The sequence below is a fragment of the Pipistrellus hanaki genome (assembly GCF_964339955.1).
Source record: "Pipistrellus hanaki genome assembly, chromosome: 7".
NCBI classification, from domain to species: Eukaryota; Metazoa; Chordata; class Mammalia; order Chiroptera; family Vespertilionidae; genus Pipistrellus; species Pipistrellus hanaki.
Window position 1 is genome coordinate 52,350,750 of NC_140509.1, and position 14,103 is coordinate 52,364,852.

Below are 14,103 nucleotides of genomic sequence, written 5' to 3' on the forward strand. Positions count from 1 at the left end.
GCTATTATTAACAACTCTTTTCTGTCTCCAGAATTTGGAGGAGAAATAGATGAATACTAAAGTCTCTTTTGTCCAGTCCCCATGATAAAATTTCTTTGCAAGTTTATTTGAAAAAATATGGACCAGAGTTCTAATGACAATTTCTTTTTGGAGCTCTATTCACAGTTATAAAATATGGACCAGAGTTCTAATGACAATTTCTTTTTGGAGCTCTATTCACAGTTATAAAAATACAAGACTGGTTTTCTAGAACAATTTTATCCCAATACATATTTAAATGGATCTTAGTATATAAGACATGCTAGTAATAAAAAAAATCATTTTAAAGAATCCTTCACATCACAATAGACATAGAGCCTAGTTGTGTGGTTACACAAATGTATCAAACTTTATGTTTTGGTAAAAATTAAGAGAGATGTCATTATAACTATACTAATGGCTGAAATTTTCATATCAGGCAAATGTCTGCAACTACTGAAATGACATGTGCCTGATTCAAAACCTCAGAAAAAGCAATTTTAGATGGGTTCAAAATAATAACTACCATGACATTTTAAATGGGGATTTGGCATATTTTTAGATTAATATGACTAGACACAAGTATAACATTCTTTTCTTTCATCTTACTTTTAGTACAACTCTAAAGAAGACAATAATATGGGAACAGACACAAAACAGTTTCTCTCCTTTTCTCTAATTCCTTTAAAACATTCACATTATTTTTAAATTAATACTAATATTAACATTTTGAATTAATACTAATGTTAACATTCTTCCAAAGTATAGTGCAAAAATATATCAATAAAAATTTAAATAGAAAATGTCATCTGGGGGCTAGGTAATAGTGGCTATTAAAAAATAGGTATAAGAAGGACAGGACAGGTAGCCAAAATGCTAGAATTGGGAGCTTGACCTTAACAAAGTATAACTGATATTTTTAGATAAGTTTATTTATGGAGATACAACTTGCCCTTCTATACTTGTACTTTCTTTGATAACTTATTTCGACCAATTCTGTATTTTCTTGCATGTTTGAATTGATTTGCTAAAAGTTACCTACCAACAAAAAGTATAGCTTAAATTCAAAATTCTCAATTCGTAGGATTTGTTCAGAATCAAGTTTTATTTCCTTTCAAGATTTTACTCAAGTTGCATGAAAAGAGAGAAAAATTATCTGATTAATTCTACTGAAATATGGGTACACATTTTTAAATACATAGAAAAAAGATATAGTCTTTTTTGGGTTTGATCTGATTATATTTTTCTTTAAAAAGATGTCTCAATTTAGACAGTGTGAAAATTTATGAGAAAATGGAAAATTATTTGAAAATGCATATGAGGTTAAATAGTCATTATGAAGGATTAAGAGAAAAGAAGACAACAAAAAGAAAATGTTTGCATGGTTTCATTATCTTAGTATCATTCACCTATTTTGCAAATTTTCATGGTTACTTTAAACATCTCAGGCCAACCAGTTCTTCAGTCATTATCACTCACTATCAGTTAGCCCTTGATTCTAGTAGCATGCTAAGACAGTCACATGAGATTGAGCTAAATGCATACCAGAAGGCATAGTCATTTAAAATGCATTCCACAATCAATGAGAAATTAATTTGAGTTGCCGTTGGAGGTGGAAACGTCACCACGGGCAGTTGAGAATTGACTCTGCACATGTACTCATATCCTTGTGTTGTTGTACATGTTGATACCATTCCATGAAAGGAGGAAAACATCCTCAAATTATCTGGCTCCTTCTGTTTTATTTTCTGGTTGGACTGGCAACTGACATCCCAAGTGACAGTAAAGGGGAGATGATAATATTTAATGAAGTCGAGACCTGCCAGCTAACCTGAAGTTCAGCATTCACTCCAGGGTTTGGCTCGCCTCCAAAACCCACTCATGAGCTGACCTTTTATTTTCACCTGCATGTCTCAACCACATTGAGCTCAAAATGTGAGTATCACCCGGATGGAGGTACAGATCTTTCTATTTCTGTTTTTCCTTTCTCCTCCCTCTTTTCCTGCTCCTCCTTCTCTTCTTTCGGTTTCCTTTCTGTATACACGTGCGTTGCCAATTTCTTTGGATTGCCCAGGCTCCATGCTAGACCTTGACTAGCCTGAGAAACCATAAATCATTAGAACAGAGGGAGTCTAAGTGGCTCCCTTTTCTTTCTGGGCTGCTTGCCTTCTTGACAAAGCAGAAAAAACTCCTTTCTCTGAGGGCCTGCTCATCCTTCTTGAAATCGACTTGCAGATTTGCTTTTTTCCCCCTAGAAATTCATGTAAGATGTTCATGCATCTGACTCTTTGACACCCAAATGTCAGATGAATGGCCTCATTTCTACTTTCACTTTGCTATACATATTTTTTTGAAAGCTTTCCCCTTTCCTTCCTTTTTAAGATTGCATGTGTCAAATATGCCCCGACGGCTTTCGCGCTGCCTATCTGTCTGGTGAAGGCGTGCTGGAAAATTTACATTTAAACAGCACCTCTGCCAGTTTTAATGATGTGCTGCTGAAAGGCAGCTGGCTCAAGTCCAAGTCTGGGGTTTCACTGCTCAGGCAGGAAGGTCAGTGTAGTCCTGAGGGGAAGGAAAAAAAAAAAAGAAATACTATGCTCTGTATATCCTGCAAGAGGAACATTACAAATTCAGATGTAATATTTAAAATACTTCCTTCTTAATTTCAAAGTAACTGCTTTTAGTAGCCGGCGAACCCCCCATGGTTGAAATTATTAGCCTGAGACATTTTGCTTTAGTGTACTAGACAAAAACCTCTAAGTGGCCTACTTTCATTTTCATCTGCTTGAACAGTTTGTGGTTGTAATATTTAAAATAACCTTTTATATGATCTTGGTAAGCTGGTAAAGGAGTTCAAAAGAACAACAAAACCCACCAAACCTCAATTTTTTAAACCTTTTTCCTGAAGGCCTCTGCCTAATTGTTCCAATAAGGACATGAAAACTTATGTCAATTATATAAGTTTCTCATAGTCTCAGAAAGCCAAACAAAATACAGGCGAGTTCTGTATTATTTCTTAGATTAGCTACTCATCATGCTTTTCATGAATTTTAAAAACAGTTAAGCCTGTGCGAGGTGGGAAGAACAAGAGGTGTGACCTACCAGCTCAGAAGGAAAATCTTAGTGACACAGGACTGCATGCCAACTGCCAAGGGGATTGCTTACAGATGATGTGTGATCTCCAGTGATCCCCGAAATTCCCCTCAGGACGATTAACTGGTCGGGAGGTGAAGGCTAGGACAGACAGATTGCCAGAACAACTTTTCTTCACAACGAACTTATCTGTCAAATAAAATCTATGGGAAAGCTGACGCCATAAGAGAAGTTAGATAGCATCACCATGGTGTTATCACTTGCTATCCTTGAACTCTGGAGACTTAACAATCTGCAAATACGTAGGATTTAAACAAACAAACCCCCTTTTCAAACGAAATGAAGGACTGGAGGGTTTAGTTAATAACCACCACACACGTAAGTAAAAATTCCACTTTCTTGACTTAATTTTGATAACAATAGAATGTGCTGAACAAGCCTCCACGCCCTAAAATTAAACACTGCTTTTTTTTTGCTTTTTTTTTTTTTTTCCTTTTTCTATTTTCCACTGCTTACTCTATTGAAAACAAGGATGGCTATTGCTTTTGGACTTTTGAGCATAAACCATGTTGTTAAATGCAAACTGAAGGAAGCTGGCTACTGGAGTCAATCACCTCAGAAGCAGCTCAAGGACAGCGTGTAAGCTATGTTGAGGTTTAAAGAGGTTCCTTATGCCAATCCAGTGCAGACGCAACAGGAACTTCTCATTGCTCTCTGTCCAAAGAATCAATGCCCATAAAAATAAAGCTACCCTCTGCTTTGTGATATACTAGAATATTTCTATATCTTTGCTAGGCTTCACTAAGAACAGAGTTTTATGAAGTCTGAGATCACTCTGAGAAGAGTCCATAAAAATGTGACTGGTTTTTGTCTATGTGTAGATTTCTGTATTCTGATGTTGCTTATTCTGCTTTTGGGTTACGGAGCCCTTTGAGAATCAGTAAAAGCTATAAAATCCAGAGAAATGTGCACATGACACACAGGCACACACGGAAGTCGCACATTCTGTTAGGGAGTCCCACGAAGTCTCTGAAGTTTGTCCATGAACCCCTCTTGCACACACACTACCCTTTGTCAGATTGATGAATTCATCTCCGATTTTTATAACCTTTCCAGGCCCACTGCGTTTTTCTGGTATGTTTCAGTAAGGGAGCCAAGACTCCTCTAAAAATCCACCAAGAAAAAGAAAAGAGAGACTCCTTGAAATGAAGAGGTTTCATTTCAAACAAAGAAACAAACTAAAGAAACAAAGAAACAAACTAAAACCGGACCAACTCTAAAGATTCAGTTCATTCCGGAAAATTTCTATACTTAATCACTTTTCCAGGTGCCAATATTTTATTCTAATTGATGGGGTTCGAGTCCTTTCCTTCCCTTTGCTGCCTCTACCTGCTCTTCTCTCTCCTTCTCACGGACCCCGACAATGTTGAGGACACAAACACATTCTTTTTAAAAAATATATATATTTTATTGATTTTTTACAGAGAGGAAGAGAGAAGGATAGAGTTAGAAACATTGATGAGAGAGAAATATTGATCAGCTGCCTCTTGCACATCCCCCACTGGGGATGTGCCTGCAACCAAGGTGCATGCCCCTGACCAGAATTGAACCTGGGACCCTTCAGTCCCCAGGCCGATGCTTTATCCACTGAGCCAAACCGGTTTCGGCACAAACACATTCCTATCTGTTCTGCTCCGAACCAGTGTGACACAATCGCAACTGCATGCTCATTTAATTTGTGAAACCATGTCTCTTTCCTCCAGTGTATGCAATTTTGTCTCACAGCGCATCTTCCCCTTTCTTCTGAAAAGACGTCTTCAAGAAGATTAAGTTCTGAACTCAAAAAATATTTTCCTTTCTCAAATTAGCTAGATAGAATGCACTGACTCATTTCAAATGTCAGAGACTGTACATGTTTTCATCAGTGCCAGTTTGCCCTGTCCCCCGTAAACAACTATGTTTATGCTACTTTCACGCTTCTCTCCCCTTTTGGCACCTGGTCCTTGGCTCCAGAACCAGAAAGAACAGCCTCTCTATGAGATCCTATGGACCCCTTACCTGGGGGAAGATGGGTAGTTCTCCCATTTAAATGGTTTCTGGGGGTGTGCAAGAGGCAGCTGATCGATGACTCTCTCTCATTGATGTTTCTAACTCTCTCTATCCCTCTCCCTTCCTCTCTGTAAAAAATCAATAACATATTATATATATATAAAAAAATAATAATAAAATAAATGGTTTCTCTTTAAGTGCAGTTTCCCAGTTTTCCACTAGTTGGGGCTCTATACAAAGGAAAGAAAACCGAGGAGCTCCAGAATTATTTACAACACACATTGTATATGAGATCTCTAAATGATATTCCAGGTCTCTGGAAATAAGCTCACTAATTTTATTTTTGTCCCCATATACAGATCATGAGTTTGTATTCTATTGTGGGATCACTTGTGTTTGTGTTGCTTGGTTAGGAAAGTCTGAACCCAGTTTACTGCTTTGGGTATGATTTGGAGAGATCCAGCTCACTCAATGTATAGTTATTATAAAATATAAATTTTAAAATGCATCAATGAAACATTGGGTACATAAGTAGCAAGACCATCTTCTTTGTAAAATTTTTTTTCTAGGATAAGATAGCAGCCACTCATCTGTTAAACCCCATGGCACAGAGTCCTGCATGAACAGACCCTTAATGATGGTGGTTTGATTTCTGTCTGCTCTTGAAGACCAGAATTAAGACAAGATTATCTAATATCACTTCTCTTGGAAAACCATTGAAAAAGTGTCCTATGCTAGTCCCACGCTAATCTCTCTCTCTCTCTCTCTCTCCCTCCCTCCCTCCCTTCCAGCTTTACTTACTCCAGATCAGGTTGAAAGATTACTTTGGATAGTCACAAATAATCAAGATCTCCTAGCACCCTGCTTACACTTGCCCGTTTTGTTTTGGGCTTGTTTATCCCGTCTCTCTCACCTCCCCGGAGATCCTTCCGCAAATCTAGTAAACAATGCCTTTTTCTCGCTCAAGGCAGAAAGTCCAAGCGAATACAATGGGAGGCCAGACTTGGCTGAAATGCAGGCTGCAGGTGTTCTCCACATTGTGGTCATCTAAACCAGATGCGGGGAGTTGAAGCACCTGCTTCCCTTCTCTGTCTCCACTCCGGGGACTACCACTCCTGGGGAGGCTAGGCCAGAGAGCCACATGGAAGAAAATGAGGTGCACACTACAGCACCCTTCTGACAGATAAAATGAGTTGCCTTATAAACAGTTCCACAGAGTTCCCCTTGAAGCCTCCAATGCATACAGTTTGATTTGCTGCTCTCTCTCTTCCTTTGCCGATCTGACACCACTATCCACACACACACACACACACACACACACACACACACACACACACACACCATCATAGTCAACTAGTACCAGAAACTTAGCGGCAACTTTATTTTCCTCTGGATTATGTTATCTAGAAAGACAAGACTGGCTATGGACAAGACGGTGATGATTTTTATGGTTCTGATAACAATGAGAAGGACGCCAAAAGCCTTGCTCAGCCTCAGACTTTATGAACATTTCTATAGGTGCCATAAATCTCTGAACAATCCAGGAAAAAACATTAAATCTTCTATCTTGAATGCTGAACATTAAATAAGAGATCGGGGAGAAATTGGTCCCTGTGGGCACTAGCAGCCAGAGAAGTTGGTTCTGGCATTGTTATTTAAAAAATTCTAAATCGTATCATTTCAGTTCAAAATGTTGGCAATAACCTGACTGCAGACATATGCGTGTGTATTAAAACCCTGAAGAGGAAGCCTGCATGAGTCAACTTCTGTCCTGCTGTTAGTATTTTTATTTCTAATTGTTACTTGTGGTCACAAATGCTTCTCTAGAACAGACTTAATATTTCACAATGATACAGGGGCATGTGTTTTCCTGCATATCTCATAGTGTGTTCCTAACAGTCAACTGAGAAGGTTTTTGCCTTGAGAACTGAACCCTGAGCACTGCACTTTGAGGTGTCCGTGCACGCACACTGACAGGGGCTGGGCCACCCGGAGGAGAGCCACCCACTGGCTCCGTGTCCTTCCACATGCCACTCTCCTCCACCCAAGAGAAACTTGCCTGTCTGTGATCTGAAGGGATCCCACAGCTGAAGGGAGCCCCTTATGTTTCTTCCCTGTAGCTCTTCATACACGGACATGTTTTTGTTGTCACTTGCCTGGACCACGTCTACGCTGGAAAGAATTATGTTGGAAATGAAGGGTCTGGGGTAGGTTTGTGAGCCTAAGGAAAAAAGAGGGGTGGGAGGGTGGAGTCGACTTGAAATGTGGGATATATGGTATTTGATGAAAATTCTCTGAAGTTAACCAAAGCATTCACAACATATTTCCAAACAAACAAACAACAACTACTTATCTTCATCACACGTATGAAGTCTCATTAGAACAGGTCCCCAGACATAACCCAACCAGCGAAAGAGAGAGGATGGGCCTGCTAAGAAGGAAAGGCAGCCATAGATACCCTAATCTGATGTTGTGCAGTAGAGTTTGGAATTCACTTGGGCATAACTAATGGGGTGGAGGGGCTGGTTAGCTGGGGATGAATATAGAAACGGAGATTACAATCTAAGATAAACAATGCATCTTTCATTTAATATCACCAGGAACTCTTTTCATTTATCGGCAAGACTCTTTCTTTTGTGCCTCTTAATTTGTCCTTGAAGTTCTGTATCTAATCATTAGCTGAGCAACCAATAATTCTCTCTCAGTCCCCCACCCATTTTTACAACCAACTTTAATCTTTGAGTCAGTAGAAAACATGCTTCCCCTATCATAACTGGTTTTACAAAAATTCTCTTTCAAGTTTAGATTGCTCAGATACAATGGCTTTCCTGCAGCTTCATGCTAGAGAAAGGAATTTACATTAGAAAAGAGATTTATGATAGCATTGAATTTCCATTTGAATATGGAGAGTTAATAACATGCATATGTTTTATTATTATTATTATTTTAAGGTTTAAGGTATGCCATAGGCAAGAGGAAAGCTGGAAGCTACGGGGCTGGCAGGGCTCAATGAACAATTCAACCTGGATTTCATTCACAAACAGCAGCTCAGTCCGAGGGAAAGGACTGTGTGTTTCCCCAGGTCGGAACTGGAGTAAGTGCCAGGATTTCCTGATTTGTTTACATTTCTCAAAAAACTTCTTTCCCCCCCGGACTAGGACAGAATTAGACTTCCTCTTCCACTTTTGGCTTCTTCCAAGCTATTCTTGATCAAGGTATTCTCTCCCCTTTCCCTGCATTCTTCTTTGTTGAAGTCTCAGCTGGGTTCTTTTGTTTCACAAAAACACTGAGCATCAATGAAAGATGTTGTCTGAAGAATAATGGTCATAATATCAACAACAAGCCCACCATAGCTGGGTTTTCCTGGACACAGTCGGATCTGCCAAGTCTTTACATTTCAAGTCTTCTGTCTCCCGAAGGCTGGGAAAGGGCTCTGAGAGGCCAGAGTGTTTTGTGTCAAGCTACTTTGTGATGTCTTTATGTTCTAAAAGGAGAAATGGAAAACACCTCCACGCACATACACTTGTCATGTGGATGATGAGGCCGTCATTCAGGTGGTAACATTTCTGCCAGACCTAAGCTTGGGACATAAATGTTTCCTCTTCTGTGGCCAGGCTTCTGGGACCCATGGCTAAGGGCCTCTGTTCCACCCTGTTATTCTCACTGCCCAGTTTGGTTTCACTTTCACCATCTTGACCATCTATAATTGTCACCAATATAAATTGTTTTGAAAATTTACTCCAAATTCATTTGTGTATAAATGTTTGGCAATCTAGGGATTAGCTCCTTCTCTTAACAAGGGAAATGTAGGCTGCGGTCAATGGCCAATCTGCAGGAGTAAAAGGCATCTAGATCTTGTTGGTTCCCCACAAGCAAGAATAAGTCTTAGAAACACAGAAGCCATTTGAGGGAAAGAGGGCAGGTTTATGAAAGGAGAGGTGCAACTCTTGTTTATTGACACTCCTATTTCTTTTTTTTTCTTTTCTCTTGTTTCTGAGGCTAAAGGTCTCTTTTGATTTCACTAGTTAGGTCACCTCTGTTTTGAAACATGCCTGCCATTCTGGCCCTAGGATGATTGTGAAAATTGTCTTGGTGCAACTCTATCCTCTCTTCTTGAACATCTTTCTCCCCATCTTGGATTCCCTGGGGCAGTCCTTGTCATTTGTCCTTTCTGCTTCCCTAGAAATCAGACCCAACTCTTGACAGAGAATCAAGATAACTCTACTTGCACTGGCATATGACTCTAAATACTAGCACTTTCCCAGGGTTATTTGTATCCTAAGAGAAGAAATTTAAGGTCAAAGAATGAGTCTCTAATTGTGGGAATTTATATCAATGGAGGCTCTTGAAGCAAAATGTTTTCCAAGTGCTCCTGAAATCACATCATATATCTGGTAGATTATGTTTAAAATAGGGGTCAGGTCAGGCACATATGTTTACTTATATCCCTATGTTTGTATATGTAGATGTACCCACGAAGAGACAACATAATTTATCACAAAGATCCTGCTGCTGCTGTTGTGCAGACTGATGAAGGACCAGGAGCTGTTTATGAACCCTAGGCTAAAAGAGATAAGTTATAAATCAAGACATTATTTGCTCTTCTAAAATGTCCTTTCACAGCAGCCCTCCACTCAACTAAACGACTGTGGGAGGGCCTACCCTTTATGAGGCCCTAACAGACTCCCTTCTATGACCTCCTGCAAAGTAGAGCTGAGCAAATGTCCACATTTTCATTATAATCTGAACAAGCATTAAATGCACTAGTGGACTAATGTGCAAAAAGAGAGTTTAAATGAACTCAGGTACATTTAGGGATATCAAAAGAGTAAAACTGTTCTCTTTTCCTCCTATTGGTTTCAGAGAAATAGGTGGGACATGCACTAATATAGGCATAAGTGTTACCAAGGAAACTACCTTAAAAAACCTCTTTGGACTATTTTCTTCAACAAGGCCTGTATCAGCTCACAGGTGTTAGTGAAGCACAAATACCACAATCATATACTTTCCTCACCAGAGTTTAGAGAAAGTATAAAATGAGTAATGACATGAGGTCCAATGCGAAATCTATCTTCTAAGGGGGCAAAATAACCTCACAAACAAGTGTGTTGAGAAGGGGGGGGGGAAGCTGTATTTAGAATAATGTTAATAGAAAACCTAAAAATCATTTAAATCACATGAATAAAGGTGTAAATTAGATGGAAGAATATCATATCTTTTATTTTTTTAAACACTTTATTGAGGTATGCTTGAATATAAAAAGCTGAACATATTTAATGTTTACAACTCCATGAGTTTGGGGGACAATATGATACACATTGTATTTTAAATGTATGTATTGCAGATATCAGTATTTTGTAATATGTGTTGATGTAAAAAATGTCCAAACATATAGAGAATTTCTGTAAGAGTTTACTTGAGCCAGACTGGTAAACTGTGCCAGGAGCAAGATTTCGAATGCCCCAGAGAATAATAGTGTTGCAGCTTCTTTTATGCATTTGAATTTAAGGAAGGGAAGATAAGGAAATTTACATGGAGGTGGGGGATAAAACCATAGGCTAGTTAAGGAGATTATGTACTCTCAGGAAGGTGAGTAGTGCTTATTGCAGAGGTATGTTAACATAGATGCACAAGGCTTGCTTAAGGCAAAGGTCAACCTTTTGCTAAAGAAGTAATAGACCTGGGGCATGACAACTCACTGTGACCTGCCCAGCTAGGAATTTATGATCAGATCACCTTGTGAGATTATTTTCCATGGACCTCCTCTCCCCCATCCGTGTCCACATATGTTTCACACAACATTGAACATTCTTAATTCTAGGTCTTCATTTTAAGAGAAGACCAGATGGAGGTTGCTTATCCGAGAGAGTTTTCCATATCTATATTAATATAGTCATATTCTGTTAGGACCTGAGCTTTCTCTTGTTTTAGTAAACAAGGCCATCTGGTTCATCTGAGGGACCCTTAAGAGTCCAGCTTGGGGTGCTCTGAGGCCAACCCAGTGGTTATGTTGGTGGAGAAACAGCATCAGGTATTAGGTCGGTTGAGTCAGACAGGACTTTGGCTAAGAAAGAATTCAGAGCAAGACTCAAATTATAAGAGAAAATTTATTTAGAAAGTCACAGAGGTAGAAAAAGTGAGCCAGCTGAGTGGCGTGGGCTCAGGGAACAAGTTACAGAAGCAAAAGAATAAAGCTTAGGAGAAAGAGAGAGGCAAGCAGCTGGGGGAAAGGGCTGGGGAAAGGCAAGAGCCTGCTCTGTGGAGAGAGCCTCACCAGTTTCTCAGTTTGGGAGGTGTGGGGGTAAGGGGTTTCAGTGGAATATTCATTAATATCTAGGTGTGTCCTTTCAGGGTCCATTGATAGGTCTGCCCAGAGCAGGAATGGTCCTTATGTGAGCCATAAGCATCTCTTATCTGGTTTTGCTGCTTTTCTGGAGCTGGAACACTACTGAGACCTAGATGTTATCCCTAGGGGTTAATGCTTAAGAGAGTGGTTGTGCAAGGGCCCGCATAGGAGTTGCATGAGGCCACTCTTCGGACCCTTGTTCCTCTTCCAAGGGGGTTTACCGCATGACTAGTGAATGCTGGGGGAGGAAAGGTCAGGGGAGGGTTTGAACTGCATCACCAGCGATGTAAAAGGTCAGAGGGTCTAAACCAAATGACTGGTGATAAGCTAGAGGAGGAAAGGTGACCCTGGGGGTGAGGTCCTTGTTTTCCCAGTTTTTTCCCATTGCTAGGCACCCGGGGCTTTCCGCCCTGCTGACCTTCTGTGCCTGGCCCATTGTCTTTGCTCTGCTCATGTCTGTCCAACTGCCTACCATGTCCTTTTGGGCTTGTCTCCAGTGCTAGCCTAGACTTCTGCAGAGAGGAGACATGGACTGGCTGCCTGACAGTTCCAGTGTCCCAGGATGCTAGAAATGGGATGCATTTCTGTGTAGCAAGCACACATTCTGGTTTTGCCTTATGATGGTCAGAAGCCTGAGCAGGCCAGTGTGCTGTGAATAGTCTGAGACTTGGTGGACTGTATCGCCCCCATTGCCTGTCACTCAAAGACTTTTCCTTTCATGTAAAAGGTGTGCTTACCTTTCTCTGGGATGTTGAGAGACTGCAAAGATCCACATTTTTTAGGCCCTGAATTCTGTCTTCTTACACACCACATTCTTAATTCAATAACTACAGAGCTATTGTATGTTGAATAAGATGTAAAAATATGGTATTGTGCAATATTTTCTTTTAATAATTGCCACACTGACATGACTTCAAATATGTACGTGCTGGGCAAGTGGCTGAGACCAGATTCAGGTTGTACGCAAATGGCTTCATGTTGTTTTTTTTAAAAAAGAATTATTTTATGCTTAGAATCTGCCCTGTCTCCACCAGGGTTGAGAGTCTTCACCAAATGATCACTGGGTTCTCTTTGGCCCTCAGGGAGGTGCTGTAGACAAGTCTGCTGCTTCTAGTTTCCCAAAGGAGGTTTAGGGGGACTTACTACCTGAGCGCATGGATCCTGAGTAGTTTTAGTCAGAAAGAGACCAGCAGAGTCTCCAGGCACTGGGGCAGCAGTCAGCAGGAGGGGAGAAGGGAGGGTAAACCAGTGAGCTGATGTAGGGAGCGTGTGCCACAGATCTGGTCCAGTCTGCCTTTTACTACCTCATGCTGCAGCCAGAGCCGTAGGGGGATGGTCTGTGACCGTGGGAGGTGGGCAGCAGGGCTCTAAGACCCACACAGCAGAAAACTGGAAAACAGCGTTGGTTCGACCAGCATGAAGGTTAGGCCTTTGTGACATATCTCCCCACGCCATACTTGGCAGATTGCGCAAAGGCCTCTATTTCAGAGGAGAGAGAGCTGGCACACCTGGAGAGGGCGTGCTCACCCAAGGCCACTTCGTGATTCACTGGCAAGACAAGATGATGTCGCCCAGTTTCCGCCTGTGGGAACCGGATGGGCCTTGGCATTTTTGAGCTGGCTAGAACTGCCTTATTTCCTCTACCCCACCCGTCCAGCTCTGATACCTCTCCCCACTACATAAGCTTGACACAGCCCCCTGGAGAGAAAGGGACCTTGGCTGGGACAAAGTCCATACCCAACACTCCCACCCTCCTTGGGCAGTCTTGTTATCTCTCCTTGGAGTGTGATATAGTAGCACATGACACTAAGATATGATAACCTGAACTTGATTACTTTGGGAATAACTATTGAGCAAAAAAAATAAATTAAAAAAATGCTTGTTGGAATAGGTCTGTTGACTATAGCAACCAGGTGTTATCTTGGAAGAGGATGGAAAATAACCCAGAGTCAATAGTTATTTGGGATGGCTAAAATGAATTCAAAAATAGATGAATGGCTGCCCAGGCCTTAAGAAAATCCTCAAAGATCTGACAACTGTCAAGGTTGCACTTATGAGCAGTTATCACCTACTTTTTGTTTTCTGCTTCATCAGCTCTATAATCCTGCAAGTTTCATTATTAGGATTTCCTGCTACACTTTTGGTTCTCAGTTACAGATTGACTAGGGACTGCCAGTATGTCTGGCCTACTGATGTTTGCTGGTAGATTATCCTTGTAAAAATATTACTGTTCTGAGCATTTTTTTTTTTTAAGGTAATGAAGAATGACAATTCAAATAAAGTCCATGGTCTTATTGCTTGGGATGACCCAACAACTACAAACAAAACAGAAAGATGGCCTCCTTACAAATAAACGCTCTTGTTTAAAATAAAACAACAAACAAGCAAGTAAAAAACAAAACAAAACAACACCCCAAGGTTGAATTTACCAAATTGAGTTTAGACTTCACCCAAGCCAGGGAGTGATGATTGTCATCGGGGTCAGAGATTCATTTTCCCTTTTCTTAATAGTGAATGGAACTCCATTTTTAAAGGCTTTTGATTTATTGTCTAAAATTGGAACTGGGACAAATTCAAAGCAGGGTGAAAGGAAGTCT

At 40.5% G+C, this 14,103-nt stretch overlaps 1 long non-coding RNA gene across 1 annotated transcript in view; it reads left to right on the top strand.

Moving 5' to 3' along the window:
* The first annotated feature begins 1,687 nt into the window (after window positions 1-1,687).
* The window catches only part of LOC311626009, a 35,971-nt gene continuing 23,555 nt past the window's right edge, over window positions 1,688-14,103 (top strand). The window contains exon 1 of the long non-coding RNA XR_014795611.1: window positions 1,688-1,953. This is a non-coding gene — a long non-coding RNA (uncharacterized lncRNA). The remainder of the gene's footprint in view (window positions 1,954-14,103) is intronic.